Source organism: Typopeltis vanoorti, chromosome 15 (assembly GCF_054136105.1).
Source record: "Typopeltis vanoorti isolate ZY-2024b chromosome 15, IOZ_Tvanoo_1.0, whole genome shotgun sequence".
Taxonomy (NCBI): domain Eukaryota; kingdom Metazoa; phylum Arthropoda; class Arachnida; order Uropygi; family Thelyphonidae; genus Typopeltis; species Typopeltis vanoorti.
Window position 1 is genome coordinate 65484872 of NC_143563.1, and position 18135 is coordinate 65503006.

The 18135-nt window shown below is 37.8% G+C and overlaps 1 protein-coding gene across 2 annotated transcripts in view; it reads left to right on the forward strand.

Moving 5' to 3' along the window:
* Positions 1-18135, forward strand: part of LOC150098830 (uncharacterized) — a 152713-nt gene that overhangs the window by 14418 nt on the left and 120160 nt on the right. Inside the window, exon 2 of one of the 2 annotated variants that reach the window (XM_090405417.1) lies at positions 3335-3455. The exons of the other annotated variant lie outside the window; for it this stretch is intronic. The gene's annotated coding sequence lies outside the window, so the exon portion shown is untranslated. The remainder of the gene's footprint in view (positions 1-3334; positions 3456-18135) is intronic. 2 annotated transcript variants of the gene reach the window in all.

The window sequence follows — 18135 nt, forward strand, 5'->3', positions numbered from 1 at the left end:
CTCCTTGCCCCCCCACAGACATTCCTCATCCATATCCCAGGCCATCCCATTCCTTCTTGTCTACTCACACATTCCCTATTCCAGTATTGACTTATCTCTTGCTATGTCCCTCCCTGTCCACCCTTACTTCTCTCTCCCTTCTGCATTTTCCTGTCTGTCTCTTGCACTACAATACGTATAAAGCTTTTTTCTAGTTGTGAAAATACTTCATGCACAATTACAAGAAGAAAAGTATCTTGAAGAGGAAGATGATGAGCTGCCTTTTCCAAGTGATCATTTGTTGTTGGGGTTTATGCAAGTACATTTTATCTGCCCCAGGAGGAACATCGCATACTTCAGAAGTTGATTCTTGGAGTGATTTTAAGCATAAAAGTTTGTCTGATTTTAAACAAGAAACCAAATTAGATTCCAAGTGGTATGGAGATATGATGTTCACAATTCAGTGGCAGTTATGAACAGTTCTGCATTATTAGATTGATCCTGTTTAATTGCATGCTTTTATACTGAGAAAGATGCCTTTAAGATTTGAAAAAAGGAAATTTTAATGAAGTTGGATGTTAACATCCAACTTTAATTTTTCAGCATAATCTCCCTTAAGACTAATACACTTGTTCCAGCACCATTATCTCGTTCCTGTAGTGGTTCTCAGTAAGATCTACAAAATACCCCTCTACGGCTGCAATCACGTCTTGATTCGAAGAAAAATGCTGACCAGCAAGGAAGAGTTTTAGTTTTGGGAAGAGACAGAAGTCAGAGGGAGCCAAATCTGGGGAATAGGGTGGATGTTCCAACAATTCATAGTGCAGATCCCTTAAGTTTCCCATTGCCAAAACACCTTTGTGGGCAGGTATTGTCCTGATGAAAGATGTTTTTCTTCTGCAAACCAGGTATTTTCTCATGAATTTTTTCGTCTCATCTGGTTTAATATATTCCCTAGAATATTCCCCGGTTAATGTTTTACTCTTTTCAAGATAATTAATAAACAAAATGACGATGCCACGACCTTTCCTGATGATGGAACTGAATTTGTCTTCTTTGGTGCTGAACAACCGGCTTCTGTACACTGTTTTGACTGCTGTTTGGATTCTGGCGTGTAATGGTGAATCTAAGTCTCATCCATAGTAATAAATCAATGCACAAAATCAGTTTTATTCTTGTTAAAATGTTCCAAGCACTTGAAAGTTTATTTTTCACTTGGTTAGAGTATAATAAAATTAGTTTAATCCTTTATCCAAGTGTGAGCAAACAAAGTTTGCGCCTGAAGTATCTTCAGGACTAGGGTAAGGTGATACATTATGCTTCTGCCTGGTATCTCCACCAGGGCCTGGCTCCCACTGAAGAGACCTCAATAAAGGTCGAAACTAGTCTGGGTAGTGGCCCTTCCCTTAATGCATAACATTAGACATATCCGCATGGAGATGTGTTTTGCATTATAGGAGATACTGAGATAGGAGGGCTGGTAGCTTTCTCCACCTTTGCAACGAGTTGCCCTGGTGTTGTATCACCTTACCCTAGTCCTGAAGATACTTCAGGCGCAAACTTTGTTTGCTCACACTTGGATAAAGGATTAAACTAATTTTATTATGTTCCAAGCACTGTTTAGAGATTTTCATGTGAGTGCGTTTTTGATCTGCTGTGAGCAAGTGTGGCACCCATCTTGCACAAAGCTTTTTCACTTGCAATTTTTCATGCAAAATATATCTTACATGTTCTTTTGAAATGCCTATAGTCTCAGCAATTTCACGCATTTTGATTCGTCGGTCATCCAATACCATATCATGCACTTGATCAATGATTTCTGGTGTTGTTACGCTTTTTGGACGTCCTTCACATGGATCATCTTCAAGGCTGGTACAGCCATGTTTAAACTCGGCAGCCCATTTCTTAATTGTCAAAAAACGAAGGAGAAGAGTGTTCAAATCTTTATAAACTTCGAATGAATTTCTTTTGCTGTTAAACCTTCTTTTACAAAGAATTTTATAACTGCATGATACTCAAATTTTATCCATTTCAAGGGATACAGACAACACGTTTGTTTCAGACAGCTGAAAAAAAAAACTACTTGATAGAATGACTTGCAATTTCACATGGTGCTGCTTATGATAGATGTACCAACTTAGAAAAAAAAAAATCTTGCCGATAGTGTTGCCATCTATAGTCGAGGCGGATAACTTTTTAGACCACGCTTGTATATTCCTGATATCTGTAGAAAGCTATTTTCCTACAGTCCTTTACACGTTATGTATTACATTAAAGAATTCCTTTCTCGGTGTTAGAATTTTCCCTAAACCCAAATTATAAATTATGGGGAAGAAAAAAAAACATGCTTTCTGACAGTTTGTTATCCTGTTTTTCATTTTTTTTTTCTTCCCCAATCAACATTGCATATGCTGGCAATATATATATATACAGAGATGATCATCACTGCCTTTGTGCACAGATCTGGTCTTTTTCAAGGTAATGCAGATATAGTGGAGAGTGTGTGCAAAGGATGATGTTAAAGGTGATAATGGGATGGTAGAATGAAGACTGTAGACTACAAAGAGGGGTGACATCTCAGAGACCTGAAAACTTCTGAAAAGGTCATATCCTAATCATCAATGGAATTTTTTGACTTATACTAGGCATAGAGAAGACAACCTTGGAAGTTGAGAATAAATATGCCAAGAAAGAGACAGAGCTAGAATTTCTCTCATAGAGCAGCGCATAATTGGAATGGCTTACCTTTTAAGGTGGTGAGCACAAGTAGTGTGAATAAACTCAGGTAGGCAAGCTGTTTGAGTATGGTGTGATATGGCTTCTTTTGATGAGTCTCTCACTTCCTAGAGGTCTCTAATAATGATAAGTCTGTAGTTACTAAACTTTTGTCTTCCTGCTTTGAATATTGGTGTAACAACAGGCTGATTTCAAAATATTATAAAATATTCCATTTTTAAATGGCATTAATAAATTTTATTAGAACTCTAAATTATAATTCTTGGCATTCTTATTATCAGAGACCACCATCAATTCTTAGGATTTTATTATTTTCCAAATCCTTTATATGAGTAATATCATTAACTTCTCTTTCAATTAACATTTTCAATTTCAATAAACAATTACATCTAAAGTATTAATTATATTAGAACAGTTTTTAGTAGAGATTAATTCTTTCATTTCTTGAGTTTTTCACATTTTTAATGGTATCAATAATTTAAGTTCATGTCATTAGCCAAAATCATTATGTTACTGCAATAAGGGATTGCGCTATTCATTTTCTTTATTCCATATAAATTATTTATAAACTCCCACTGCCTTCCAGCTCTTCCTATAGAAAGCTTATTTATCCGTGTAGCACTTTTCTTTGGGCTCAGCTCTCAGTGATGACTAAGGGTGGAGACCAACTGTCCACTGATTTTCCAAAAAAAAGTTACTTAGGGCTAAAAGGGTTCTGACTACTTCCACTGGAATAAAAGGTACAAGAGGATTTATTTTTTCATTTTATTATTTTTTATAAATTTTTATTTTCCACCTCTTTTACCTTTTGTTTTAGATAGTTGCAATAACTTCTGTAATCCAGTTCAAATTGTGTAATATCTGCAAATTTTAATTTTTTGTATTCCCCCCCCCTTTTAATGTATATTCTTAATTTTATATGCTTGATTAAATCATTTCTGATTCATTTTTTGCCAGCCATATTCTTTTTTATATTACCTTGATTTATTTTCATATATTTTTCTTTATATTTAATGTTTAAAAGCATTCACTGTAGATTTGTTGCAGCAGTCATTTGATAATAGGTTGTCGCTAAACTTTATTTCTTATATGATTTTCAAACTTTATGTAATCAATTTTATTTTATACTGATACTCTACATTTGTGCATTAACTGTGTGATTTTTAATGAGACCCTAACTAAGCTATGCTAGGCAACTGCCTGTTAAGCCATATTCATAAAGGGCTTTAGATTGAAATTATGTGAGTCTGCCAAACTATAACTAAGGTTACTGTTTATGTGAGAAGAGTCTAAGATAATTTCTTTGGATTCAACTGTGTGGGGTTCTACTTCATAGTGGCATATATGAATGTTTGATGTTGTATTCCAGTCTATTTCGTGTTGGCAGCCTTCATTATTTGTGTTCACTGAGAACAAGACATGGCTTGCGAGGGTGCTTGCTCTGGTTCTACTATAAGCAATGTCTCTCTGATGTTCTTCAAGACGCAGGAGGATGGACTTCTCAGTTTGGCCATAATATCTCTGCCGTTTTTAGACATCAAACTTACTAAGATGTCTGACTCCTTAAAAATTTCGATCTTCAGAAAATCAATGCACACGGATAGATATCTGCATGCATCCTCACACCACTATCCAGCACAGAAGTGAGGTATCATCTCCACTCTGGCTCATCGTGCCAGGTCTGTATTGTCAGATGAGGAGGAGCTAAAAAATGAACTACAAAAGAACCTTTACAAATAATGGCTACTCTTCAAAAACTATCAATAAACAACTATACTGCCGTCCTCAAAACCACACAGAGACACAAGAGAAAACCAAGGGTTATATCTCTTTACTGTACATCAGCTCGCTCTCCCAGAAACTAAGAAGAATTTTGAAAAAATTTAATATAAAAACGTGCTTTTCCACTCTTCCTAAACTCAGATCAATTCTAAGTTAACCAAAACAGGCTCACAGCCATCTTCAGTTTCCAGGTGTATGTAAAATCATATGTGACTGTGGGAAGTTATATTATGGCCAAACTGAGAAGTCCATCCTCCTGCGTCTTGAAGAACAACAGAGAAACATTGCTTATAGTAGAACCAGAGCAAGCACCCTCTCAAGCTATGTGCCGTTCTCAGTGAACACAAATAATGAAGGCCGCCAACACGAAATAGACTGGAATACAACATCAAACATTCATATATGCCACGATGAAGTAGAACACCGCATAGTTGAATCCAAAGAAATTATCCTAGACTCTTCTCACATAAACAGTAACCTTAGTTAAGACTCACATAGCTCTGCTATCAGATACTGGTGAACTCGTAAAGTCACATGCTCACATATGCTTAACAATAGAACTTTACCCAAGACTGTAGCTTCAGTTCAAACTTGATTCCAGTTCATAGTCTGTTATTGTAGTGGTACAATGTTTCTTTACAGTGTTTTTTTATGTTTGCTTTTAATGTTCTCATGCCTGAAAAAGTTGGCATTCTGACGAAACATGTTGTGTGTTAAATTAAATTAATTTGTTTTTTCTAACTACTGAAACAGCGAGCCAAACGGCTTCACTTTGGTGATGCAAAATTATTCAAATTAAGTGGATATTGAATCCAACATTATTTCAAAGCCGAATAGAGAAACTACAAGAGTTTCAGAGAAACTACAAGAGTTTCATGCCAAATATAGGTGAAACTATAAAAGTTTCAGCGGATCCAAGCGTGAGCAAACCTTTCATGACAGGGGCAACTCGTAGTAAAGGTGGGTTAAGATCTGATCACTATCCTTAGTATTTTCCCATAATGTAAAACACATCGACTAAGAGGTGCATGATGTTATACATTATGAGTGGGGGGGGGGTCACTACCCAGACCGGTTTCGACCTTTTTTTTGAGGTCTCATCAGTTGGCAGACCCAAATTGTAAATACTCAGGTTGTAGTAAGCAGAGGTTATACTTTACCATGTGAATTGCCTAGAGGTATATCACATCACAAAAAGCACCAAGAATTACTGCCACCTTTACAAATTGTCCATCATGAAAGGTTTGCTCATGCTTGGATCTGCCGAAACTTTTATAGTTTCTATCTATATTCAGAAAGAAACTCTTGCAGTTTCTCTGAAACTCTTGTAGTTTCTCTATTCGACTTTGAAATAATGTTGGATTCAATATCCACTTAATTTGAATTGTTTTTTCTAATTCTCGGAATTCAGTCAGTAAATAATATGAACATATATATATATATATATATATATTTTTTTTTTTTTAACCGAACTATTTCATTATACATTAAGAAATCATTAACATTTTTGATATATTTTAACAAGTCACTGTTCAAATTATATATAAAAAATGCATTTTCACTTGTATTACCTTACCTTACCTATCTTCTTTGCTCCCTGCAGAGCATAGGGCCTCAACCATTGACTTCCATCTGACTCTATTCAATGCTTCTTTTTTGATCTCTTTCCAGGAATGTCCCAGCTGCCTTGCCTCTATTTCTAGTTCTCTTCTCCATATTATCCTGGGTCTGCCTCTTTTCCTCTTGCCTTGGGGATTCCATTCTAGTGCTATTTTTGCTATTTCTTTATCTGGGTTCCTGATTGTGTGACCTATCCAGTTCCATTTTCTTTTAGTGATGTCATTTCTGATGCTGGTTTGACCTGTTCTTTCCCAAAGTTCTATTTTTGTTATTTTATTTGGCCAGTATATTCCTAGTATCTTCCTCAAGCATTTGTTTATGTAGACCTGTATTTTATTTATGTTTTCCTTTGTTAGTGACCATGTCTCAGCTCCGTATAGTAAAACTGGTTTAACATTAGTGTTGAAGAGCCTAATTTTGGTTTTTAATTTTATTTCTTTGGACCCCCCAAATTTTCTTCATCATATTGAATGCAATCTGTGCTTTCTGGATTCTATTTTGTATGACTTGTTTGGTTCCTCCTTGTGTGGTGATCACTGATCCCAGGTAGATAAAGTTATCTACCTGTTCCAGTGTTTTCCCTAGTATTTCAAAGACTAATTCTTGTTTGGGGTTTATCTTCATTACTTTGGTCTTATTATGATTTATTTTCAATCCACATTTTGCTTCCTGGTTTAAATTATCTATTTTCTTTTGGAGGTGTTGATGTTTTTGTGCCAAAAGGCATATATTGCCTGCAAAATCCAGGTCACTGATTTTATTTGACCATCCCCATTGAATGCCAATTCTTTCTTCAGATGTTTACCTCATCACCCAGTCAATGACAATCAGAAAGATGGTTGGGGAGAGTATGCATCCTTGTCTTACTCCTGTGTTTGTTGCAAATGGTTCTGATAGTTTGCCATTATTTATTATTTGGATTTTGTATTTTTCATGAGTTTTCTTTGTTATATTTATGATTTTCTGAGGAATCCCATAGTGCTTCATTAACTTCCATATAGTCTTTCTGTTTATGCTATCAAATGCACTTTCGAAGTCGATGAATCCCAAATATAGGCTACTCTGCCACTCTATTGACTGTTCAACAATTATTCTTAATGTTATTATCTGATCAATACAAGATCTGTTTGGTCTAAACCCAGCCTGTTCTTCCTCAGTTTAGTTTCAATTTCTTGTTTCATTCTTTCTAGCAAAATTCTAGTAAATACTTTGCTTACAACATTTAGAAGTGAAATCCCTCTCCAATTTTTGCAAAGTGTTATATCTCCCTTTTTTTTGGCAGTTTAACCAGGAGTCTTGTATTCCAGTCTTCTGGCCATTCCTCCTTTTCCCATATTTGATTAAATAGCAGGTGTAGCATTTCAACATTAGTGTTTATATCTGCCTATATATTGTCACTCACAGCTGCTTTATTGTTTTTTTGTTTTCTTTACTGCATGAGTTATTTCTAGCTTAGTTATAGCTCCTGTATTCATTTTAAGCATTTCTTCTTCTGGTGTCTATTTCTCCATTTAAAATTTCTTGGAAATGTTCTACCCATCTTTTTTCTATGTCTGCTTCATTTGTGAAGTAACTTTCCTTGTTTATTTTTTACAGGCCCTTCTCTTTTAAAACTCTTCCCAGCTAGCTTTCTTGTTATCTCAAACAACCTCTTTGGGTCAAATTTACTTGCTGCTTCTTCAGCCTCTTTACACATTTCCTCCGGGAAAACTCTTTTATCTTTCCTTGCACTTTTTTACCTGTCCGTTTTTAAGCCTGTATCTTTCATTTATCCTATTTCTTTTTTCATCTGTACTTTGCAGAAGTGTATTCCATAAAGCTTTCCTTTCTTCACATAATTTGATGGTTTCTGCAGAGATCCATTATTTGTGATTCCTACTCTGCCTTCCCAGAACTATTTTGGCAGTACTATTAAATATATTCTTTATTTTTTCCCAGTTCTCTTCAATGTCTATTTCCTTATGTTGTTCTACAAGGCTTCCATATTTATTCCTTAATGTTACTTTATATTTGTCTTTTGTATCCTTGTTTTTCAGTTTGGATATATTTTATTTAATTCTTTGGTTCTTGCCTTTAAATATTTTTCTTAGTTTCATTTTTATTTTTGCAATCAATAATAAGTGGTCTGTAAAGGCATCTGCACCTCTCCAAACTCTTACATCCATCAAAGAGGTTCTCCAAGGTCTGTTTATTAAAATATGGTCTATTTGGTTTTTGGATTTCTTATCAGGTGATATCCAAGTCTGTTTATGGATGTCTTTATGTTTAAATATGGTTCCTCGTATGAACATATCATTGAAAGCACAAAAGTCTTTTAGGATTTCCCCATTTTCGTTAGTTTCCTAAACCTTCTTTTCCCATTATTCGTTTATATCCCATCCCACGTTAATATTTCCTACTTTTGCATTCATGTCACCTATAATTAAAAGCATATCTTTACTTTTGACTTCATCTACTTCTTTTTGCAGCATGTCATAGAAGTCTTCTTTCTCTTCTGTTTTTGCATTGTTTGTTGGTCCCTATATGTTTATTATAGTCACATATCTGTATTTAGTTTTAAATCTAGCTTTGATGATTCTTTCAGAAACTGGTTTCCATTCAATAGTGCTCTTCTAGCATCTGTTGTTAGCATGAAAGCTACACCTTTGCTATGTGTGTCATCTTCATTCTGGTTTCCAGAATATAAAACGTATTTGTTTGTTGTTAGTTGGATTTCTCTGCTACCATTCCATCTTGTCTTGTTTACACCTGATATTTCTATTTTGTATCTTTCCATTTCCTGGTTAGTAAGTTAGCTTTTCCACTTTCGTACAAAGTCCTAATATTCCAGCATCCAATTTTGGTTAAAAGTTTTGTCTAAAGAGGTTTTTTCTTGGAGTTTTCTGCCTGTCAGCTTCCCCAATGGGGCTTTTACTGGCTTGCTTCTTTTCCCCAGTACTTCTCCCTCTTGGAGGAGTACTGGGGAAAAGGAGGACTGACTGCACATCACTTGCCTTAGTATCCCATAATGCAAAACACATCTCCTTGCAGACATGTATAATGATATGCATTATGGGAAGGGTCACTACCCCAGACCGGTTTCAACTTCCAACATCTTTCTCTAATCCAAAGTAATTTAGTAATAAGGTGCAACACCTTTTGGCAACTGGTATATGGAAATATGACTTCTGCATTGCTTCAACCTTGGTATCACTTCTGAGTCTGGCTCCCACTGAAGAGACCTCAATAAAGGTTGAAACCGGTCTGGGTAGTGACCCTTCCCATAATGCATAACATTATACATGTCCGCAAAGAGATGTGGTTTGTATTATGGGATACTAAGGCAAGTGATGTGAAGTCAGTCTACCTTTGCCATGAGTTCTGAAGATACTTCAGAACTCTAGTCCTGAAGATACTTCAGGTGCAAACTTTGGTTGCTTACACTTGGATAAAGGATTAAACTAAATATATAATTTATAGTCTAACCAAGTGAAAAAACTTCCAACATAAATATTTTTGTTTTGTTTTTCTTAATTAAACTTCATTTTTAGGCACTTTTCATACATCATTTTTATTCCTGATACTGAAATATATCATTTATATATGCTATGGTACCACCTGATCTACCAAGATCTTAGTAGCAAGAAAATGTATTGGGGGGGGGTCTTCATGGGAATAGGATGGCCTGGAACGTGCAGGGGGGGGGGGGAAGAGTAGTTGAGTTCGAGGAGATATACAGGATAAGTTGTGATAAAGGTGAATAGGAAGGTGGAGAAATCATTGCTGGGATATGAAATATATAGAACAGGTTATAGATCCAGAAAGTATTTTTAACTTGGGTATAGTTATGTTAAAGATACCAAGCAATTTTAAACCTGGTTTTACTCCATTTTTTTCCAAGTAAGCAAACAGACAAAATGTCAAGTTTGCGCCTGCAATTTATGCACGACTAGCTGATCATCTATATCTCCTCCTGAGATTTTTATTTAATAAGGTTATAACACCTTATGGTAACTCGTTTTGGTAAAATACTTACAAGCTCTGCATTACTAAATCTTGGTATTTCTAGCCTGGCTCCCCACTGATGAGACCTCAATAAAGGTCGAAACCGGTCTGGGTAGTGGCCCCTTGCCTTTAATACAAAACATCATACATCCCCTTCTTGGAGATGTGTTTTGCATTAAGGGTAAATATTAAGATTAGTGATCAGAGCTTGCTCCACCTCTACCACGAGTTGCCTTGGTCTTGCACTACCTGTGGGATCAGCTAGTCTTGCATAAATTGCAGGCGCAAACTTGACATTTTGTCTGTTTGCTTACTTGGAAAAAATGGAGTAAAACCAGGTTTAAAATTGCTTGGTATCTTTAACAGGTTATAGATCCAAAAGTGAATTGCTGCATCAGAAATAAGAGAAGAAAAATTGTTTTACTGAGTTTATTTGCCTCAAAATTGTTGGAATAAGTGAAAGATGGTCAGATAACGATGATATCCTGACAGGATTAAAAAAGGAGGGAGTGTGATGTTTTTCATGAGGTCAGGCAAGACAAGAAAGGAGAAGTGCTGCTGATAACAAGCAGGAGACTTATGTATACACAAGGCAGAGATGCAAGAGGGGAAATAGTAATAATAGTAGTGAAGCAGGATGGCGAGGTGGAAGTTGACAGAAAGAGATTTAATTGGATGTTGTTATAGGGCAGAGAATATAGAAGATAGTGATGAAGAAATGTATAGGCAATTTGGGTTAGTGAATAAAAGAAAGGTGATTATTATGTGTCATTTTAATTATAGTAATATAGATTGGAATGAAGAAATATCTAGGAATAAGGAAAATGAATTTCTTGAGGGACAACTATCTTAGACAGTATGCAGATTGAGAGTCTTCGATCTGATATCATCAAAAAATGCAACTGCAAATGGTGGGGGGGGAAGTATATATCTCCCTAGTTGAGAGTGATCATGAGGTGATCATTTAGGTAGTGGCCAGCCATATGAAGATATCTGTGAAGAAAGAATATATGTGGAACTACAAGAACAGTGATTATGGTAAGCTTATGAGATAGCTTGGAGCTATTGTATGACAGTGAGGAGTTAAGTGGAAAGAAGATAAATGTGCTATTGTAACAGCAGCAATGAGCAAAGAATGTATTCCTAAAGTAAAAAAGACAAATCAGGCAGGTGTAAAATGGATGAATGAGGATATTACAATCTGGAAGAAGATGCTATGGAAGCAATATATGTTAAATGCCGGCAACAATTAATTTTATGAAGACTAGAAAAAGTAGGCCAGAAAGATTACTTGTTTGGTAAAGACAATAAAAGTGCAGTATTAGCAGAAATTAGTCAACTATCCTAGAAATATCCTAGCAATTCTTTCAGTATGTTGCTAGTAAAAGAAAGTGATTATGATAAAATGATGTTAATGGATGAAAATGATAGATTGGTAAAGCTGCAGTGGTTTCATTATATAAGGAGCCCCTCATATATGGTTCCTTATAATGCAATCTTTATATGGGCTATTGTGCACAGATTGGTTTGCCTGGTTTTAATAGGGATGAGCATTTACTGGAAAGGATCAGAGAACAATGACTGAAGTGGTTTCTGGCCTCTAGGTATGAGAATAGATTGCAAGGGCACCATTTTCAGAGCCTTGTTATCAGCTTAATGTGGAAGAGATTTTTCATGGAATGTAGGGAGACGATAAAATAAGAGGCTATCCCTGGAAACTATATAAGGAGAGTGGGGGGGGGTAGAAGGCACAGATTCTTTGCATTTAGAGTGGTTAGTGAATGGAATGCACTAGCTGAGAGTGTGGAAACATTAAACGAGTTTAAGGCATGGTTTAATGAACTTTGTGTGTGATGGTGGGGGGATTCTATAAAGCTATTCTGTTAATAATAATAATTGTCTTGAATGTTGGCTCAGTGTTACTATTATTCCACTGAGTAATAGTGAAAAAAGGAATATCTTAAATCTGATATACCATAAAAGTACTAAAGAATGAAATTTCTGCAGGTGCCATTGAGTTATTTGATTTTTCAATTAATGCAGGTTATTATTATTACCCCAAGACCTTATGGAGTCAAAGACTCATCTGGGAGGTCCTTTTATCACACACACACATCTCATCATACAGTGTCTTAAACACACTCAAACTCCTTGCAGACACCACACTCTCAGGTAAGGCATTCCAATCATTCACCACTCTGCACGAAAAAAACCTGCCTCTCACTCCCCTGCTCACACCCTCTTTATACAGTTTCCAGGGATGACCTCTGGTTCTCCCCTGATATCCCACTATTCTCTGTAGAACTTCCCCACCATTGATCCTATAACAACCCCCTTACCAATTTGTAGGTCTCTATCATATCTCCCCCTTCCTCCTGTCCTGTATTTCTCTTAAAAATAAAAACCTTACAGGAATAGCAATAGATTCTCCTATTTTATGGAATATTTTGAAGTACATTCTAAGCACCTAACATGGAAGAACAGGGAGTTTACCCCGTGACCTTTGCTGAGGATGCAAAGTAAACAACGTTTACCTGTATATCATTTGCAAGGAGACAACTCACTGATGGCAAATCTTGATATGAGCAGATACACTTTATTTACCAATGAAACGGCATTTACTCGAGATAGAGTGAATAATATTAGTAATGAGCATTTATGGGTTGGCTAAATTCCTCTTGCAACAAATGAAACGAATTTCCAATAGCGGTTTCCGGCAAACGTATGGTGTGAACTTTCGAATACTGTGTTCAACGGTCATCTATGTGGAGAGATGTGCTTTAATTTTTTGCAAAATAAGCTGGAGGATGTTTCTTTATTGACGCCACGGTGCATGTTTTCCATCACGATAATACTTCACTGCACGCACACACGCTGCCGTTATCTGAAGCGTCACTATCCTAGTTGTTTGATTAGCGTATGTAGTTATTATGCTTGGCAAGCTAGATCCCCTAACCTTAACCCTTTAGACAGACTTGCAGCTGGGTTTAATGAGCACATAAAAGGTTAACGACAGGGATGCGAGTCTCTTCGGAGAATTCTGGACTCTCCAGACTACATTCGAAATGATCAACCAGCGATAATTATGACGTGCGGGAATTGTATTCAAACATTCATACTCACAACAGATAGAAAGCCGACATTTTGAACAGATATTATATTATATTATAAGGAACGTTACAGATGTTCATTTCGTAAAATAATTTATTTACCAAATTACTTTCGAGATGATATTAAAACATTTCGGTAATATATAGTTTTAAGATAAACGTTCAACATTTTATTCTCTCTCTCTTACAACTTGTCATATCTCCATACTGATTGGATATCCGACCCAAGTTGATATAAACTTTTTTTTTTATTACTTAAATGAATCAACCTCAGAAGTTTAGTTGAATCCTCCAGAGGCATCCTGTATACCAACTGTTGAATTCCTGCTCACCTCAATACATATAATCAATGGTAAGTGACTTCAGCAAAATCTGATAATAACAAAGATGGAGGCCACGATATCTATATGCCTCCTTACGAATTTAATACACCTATTACTTTCTACCCTGTTAACAGAATTCCTGAGGCATCTTACACCACGCACAATATTAATAAGGAAATTATTAGATGCCTCCTCTTCACCACACCCAACCGTCTAAAGTTCATCTACATACATCGCCATCTACTGCCTATCAATAGTATTTTTGTCAATTAATATTAATATTGATGATGTACAGCCTCAGGGGCTCACTTTAATGAGTACGGGAGTGGCAAATTCGAGGTACCTGATGCTGGACCATGCCTTACTTCATGTAATATACATCTGTTATATTATCTGTAGACTAGTTCCTCCTCTTCCTCTCTTGCTTCTTTCTTTCTTCCCTTCTTGCTCCTTCCCTCGAATGCTATTAGAGTATTCGAGGGGAATCTTTCCTAATTTGCTGTGTCATTTCGTCTTGTGCTAACAGGACATTATCAAACACTGTAACATGATCAGGCCATCAAAAAAAAAATGTTCATACCGCATCGTCCGTCGCGCGGGCTACCAAGGGACGCGTTCGGGTTTTAGGCAGAGGGACTTGTTCGAAAAATATGTTACAGGCTTCCTTAGACACCACTCCTCAGCACTCTGCTTGAGGAAACTCCATCAATGGGCCCGCTCCCCGTTTGGGGAGGTGTTTAGGGGAAGCGCAAAGAAATGGCAACGACAATGGCACCAGACTATGGCTTTAGGCAACTGGAACATCTCTCTGACAGGGAAGGAGTTGGAACTGATGGAGGAAGCCAAGCGCTACCGGCTAGACTTAGTCGGGCTTTCTTCGATCAAGAGGAGAGGTTCTGGAACTGTCGACCTGGATAAGGGGTGGAAGCCCTACTACTCTGGTGTGAGCCCGACAATGTCTGCTCAGGTGGGTGTAGGGATACTCACAAGCTCCCAGCTGTCAGACTGTGTTGCTGAGTGGATCTCATTGGGGGAACAGGTATGTGTGTTAAGGCTTCAGATGAAAAACCATGATTTGGCTGTGGTGCAAGCCTATACACCTAATCTGGAGTCAGAATACTCTGCCTTCCTAGAGGAAGTGGATGCTGCTTTTGACAGGGTGACAGACATGGAATCAGTCCTGCTAATGGGTGACTTCAATGCACATGTTGGAACAGATGACCAGACATGGAGGGGTGTGGTTGGGAGGAACGGCACCCGTGACCTTAACGCGAATGGGTTGAAATTATTGGACTTCTGCTGTACTAACAGCTTGTCCATAATGAATACCTTCTTCCAGCACCGAGAGGTCCATATGTATACCTGGTATAGGGATACACTAGATCAAAGGTCTCTGATTGACTTCTTTATAGGCTCAGCAGACCTATTTTCCGCAGTGTTGGACGTTCGTGTGAGAAGAGGGACAGAACTGTCAACTGACCACCACCTTGTGTGCATGCTATGGCTTCAGAAACCAGATGCTACCATCAACGCTAGTAGGCCTAAGTAGCTATACCGTGTGAAATGGGAGGCATTGGAAAATGAGGCTGTGAGGAAGAATTTTGTAGATGACATTTCCTCCAGGTTCAAAGAAATTCCCAAGCATACTGCAGATGTTGAGGAGGAGAGGAAGCTCTTCAGAACAGCTGTTACTGCCTCTGCAATCTCATGCTGTGGCAGAAAGCGGCTCGGCGTGGCAACGGGCAGTGAGAAAAGGACACCTTGGTGGAACCAAGAAGTCCAAAAAACTATCCGGGGAAAAAAGGAGTCCTACCTAACATGGCTTAGGGTCAGGTCACCTGAGATGCGTTTGCGGTATGCTGAGGCACAAAAAGCTGCTGCTGAGTCAGTAAAGACAGCAAAGCAGAAGGCTTGGGAATCCTTTGGAGAAAGATTAGACTCATCCTATGCAAATGCAAACAAAGTATTCTGGCAGACCATCTGCCGCCTCCGAGGGAGGAAATCGTGCACAGCAAGGGCAATTAAGTCCTCTGATGGTGCACTTTTAACAACCGAGAAGGATATCCTAAACAGATGGAGGAAATACTTTGAGAGCCTTCTTAACCCGAGTGGCCCAGCAGTTGTGAACATCCAAGAGGTGCAGATCGGGGCAATGACTAGTCTCACAGCAGCAGAAGAGGTCCATTTAGCAATAAAATCGCTAAAATCGGGGCTGCTGGCGATGATGAAATTCGGCCTGAAATGCTAAAAGCCTTAAATCGAGACGGTGTTCTCTGGCTGAGTCCAGTGTGTCAGGCTGCTTGAATATCCGGGTGAGCACCAAAGCAATGGCAGACAGGCATAATAATACCAGTCTTCAAGAAGGGAGACCAGAAGGATTGCAGTAACTACTGTGGCATCTCTCTCTGCTCAGCCTGCCTGGGAAAGTGTATGCTAGGTGCTTGGAAAGATGGTGCAGGAGCATAGTTGAGTCAAAGTTCAAGGAAGAACAATGTGGCTTTCATCCTGGTAGAAGCACAACTGACCAAATCTTCACTTTAAGACAAGTCTTTGAGAAAACTTGGGAATATGCCAAGAATGTCTACATGTTTTGTGGACTTGAAGAAGGCATATGACCGGGTTCCTTGGGATAAGCTTTGGCAAGTAGTACAGGAGTATGGATTGGGGGCCAACTATTAGCTGCCATCAAGTCCCTGTATGAATGCCCAGAGTTTTGTGTCAGGGTAAACAGCACAAAGTTTGACCTTTCACAGTCTCCATTGGCCTCTGCCAAGGGTGTGTTCTGTCACCCTCCTTTTCATAATATTTATGGACTGGATTGATAGGCACAGCCGAAGCAGTGCGTGTGTCAGAATTGGAAGATGTAGCATTGGACGTCTGCTTTTTGCAGATGACCTAGTTCTGCTTAACTCTTCCACAGATAACCTCCAGTGGACCCTGGATAGGTTTGTAGCTGTTTGTGCAGATGCCGGAATGAAGATCAGTTGGCCAAAACTGAAAACATTTGTGGTCTCAAGATAACCATTCCAGTGCACTATACATGTAAGTGGAGTCCCAATGAGGCAGGTGGAAAAGTTTAAATACCTTGGGTCCATATTCACGAATGATGGAAAATGGAAAGTAGAGCTAGATACTCGAATTGGCTTAGCAAGTTCAATATTGCGGGAGCTTGGCCATTCGGTAGTATTGAAGCAGGAGTTAAGCCAGAAGGCAAAGCTGGCTGTCTTCAATACAGTCTATGTCCCCATCCTCACCTATGGTCATGAGAGTTGGGAATGACCAAAAGAATGTGGACATGAAACCAAACAGCTGAAATGAGGTTCCTTTGAGGGGTTGCAGGGCTGACAAGACGTGACAAGAGTCAGAAGCTCTGTAATTCGGGAAACCCTCAATACTCAACTGCTGTTTCTCTGTGTTGAGCACAGTTATGTTGGTATGGGCACCTGGTCAGAATGCCACAAGAGAGGCTCCCTCAGCAGGCCCTCTTTTCCAAGCCAGGTGGGAGGCCAAGTACTCGCTGGATAGATTATATCCAAAACCTTGGGTGGACACGTTTGGGAATCCTACTAGAACACCTGAGCTTGGTGGTAGAGGATCGTGACCATTGGAAGTTCCTCTTGCAACTGTTGCCCCCCCCACTACCCAATTATGAAAAGTGGGCTTTGAAGATCTATGTATATGTATTGATGATATACAGGTAACCCTCGCATAACGCGGATGTTAGGTTCCATAGAAATGCCGCGTTATGTAAATCGCGTTATGCGAGACGCTGATCACAGAAAAAGTAGGGTTATGTTCCGAAATCGTTTTTTTTTTAATTATATAAACAACAATGACATATCCAACAAAAATATTTTTATTTAATTCAGATAATTCATGTAAGTTAAGAAAACATAAATTATGAAACAAAATACATAGTGTAAACTTATAAAAATATAAATTGTACGTAAACTTCATTGCTTATAATATATAAAATGTTTTAGGCAAAATAAAATAAAGTGCATATTTTAATCGTCATCACTGTCTTCAAAACGAACATTTCGTAGATGTTCTTTATTTACGAGTGGCCGGATGTCGTCATCAGTTGAAATCTCCTGGACATCATTTGTATAATTCTCATTGCGTACTTCGGCTGGTTTAGTTATCAAGAATTCAGTATTAAGACCTTGCTTACCACTACGCTGCAATTTTTTATTACGTTCATAATATGGAGCTAAACATATATCCAACTGTCTCGTGAATTTTCCGGAGCGCTCCATTGAGGGTTCATTATCCGTAAAATAACTTCCTAACTTTCTTGCCAAGTCCAATCCTTCTACTAATTTCTTTAAACTGAATTCTTTAATGGATTCATCACAATCAGGATCTTCGGCAGAACTTTCCACGCCATTTGGTTCGACGTCATCTGTTAATTGTACCAGTTCCTCCTAATTTAAATCTATTTCCCCATAAATTAATTCACTAATTTCGTTTTCAACCATATCGCAAAGCCCTTTAAGTGGCCATAACTATTAAAATAAAATTTTTACATAAAAAAAGCATTAAATATTGCATATAACTCATCAGAAAATAAAGTGCTCAGCTTGAATTAACACACTTAT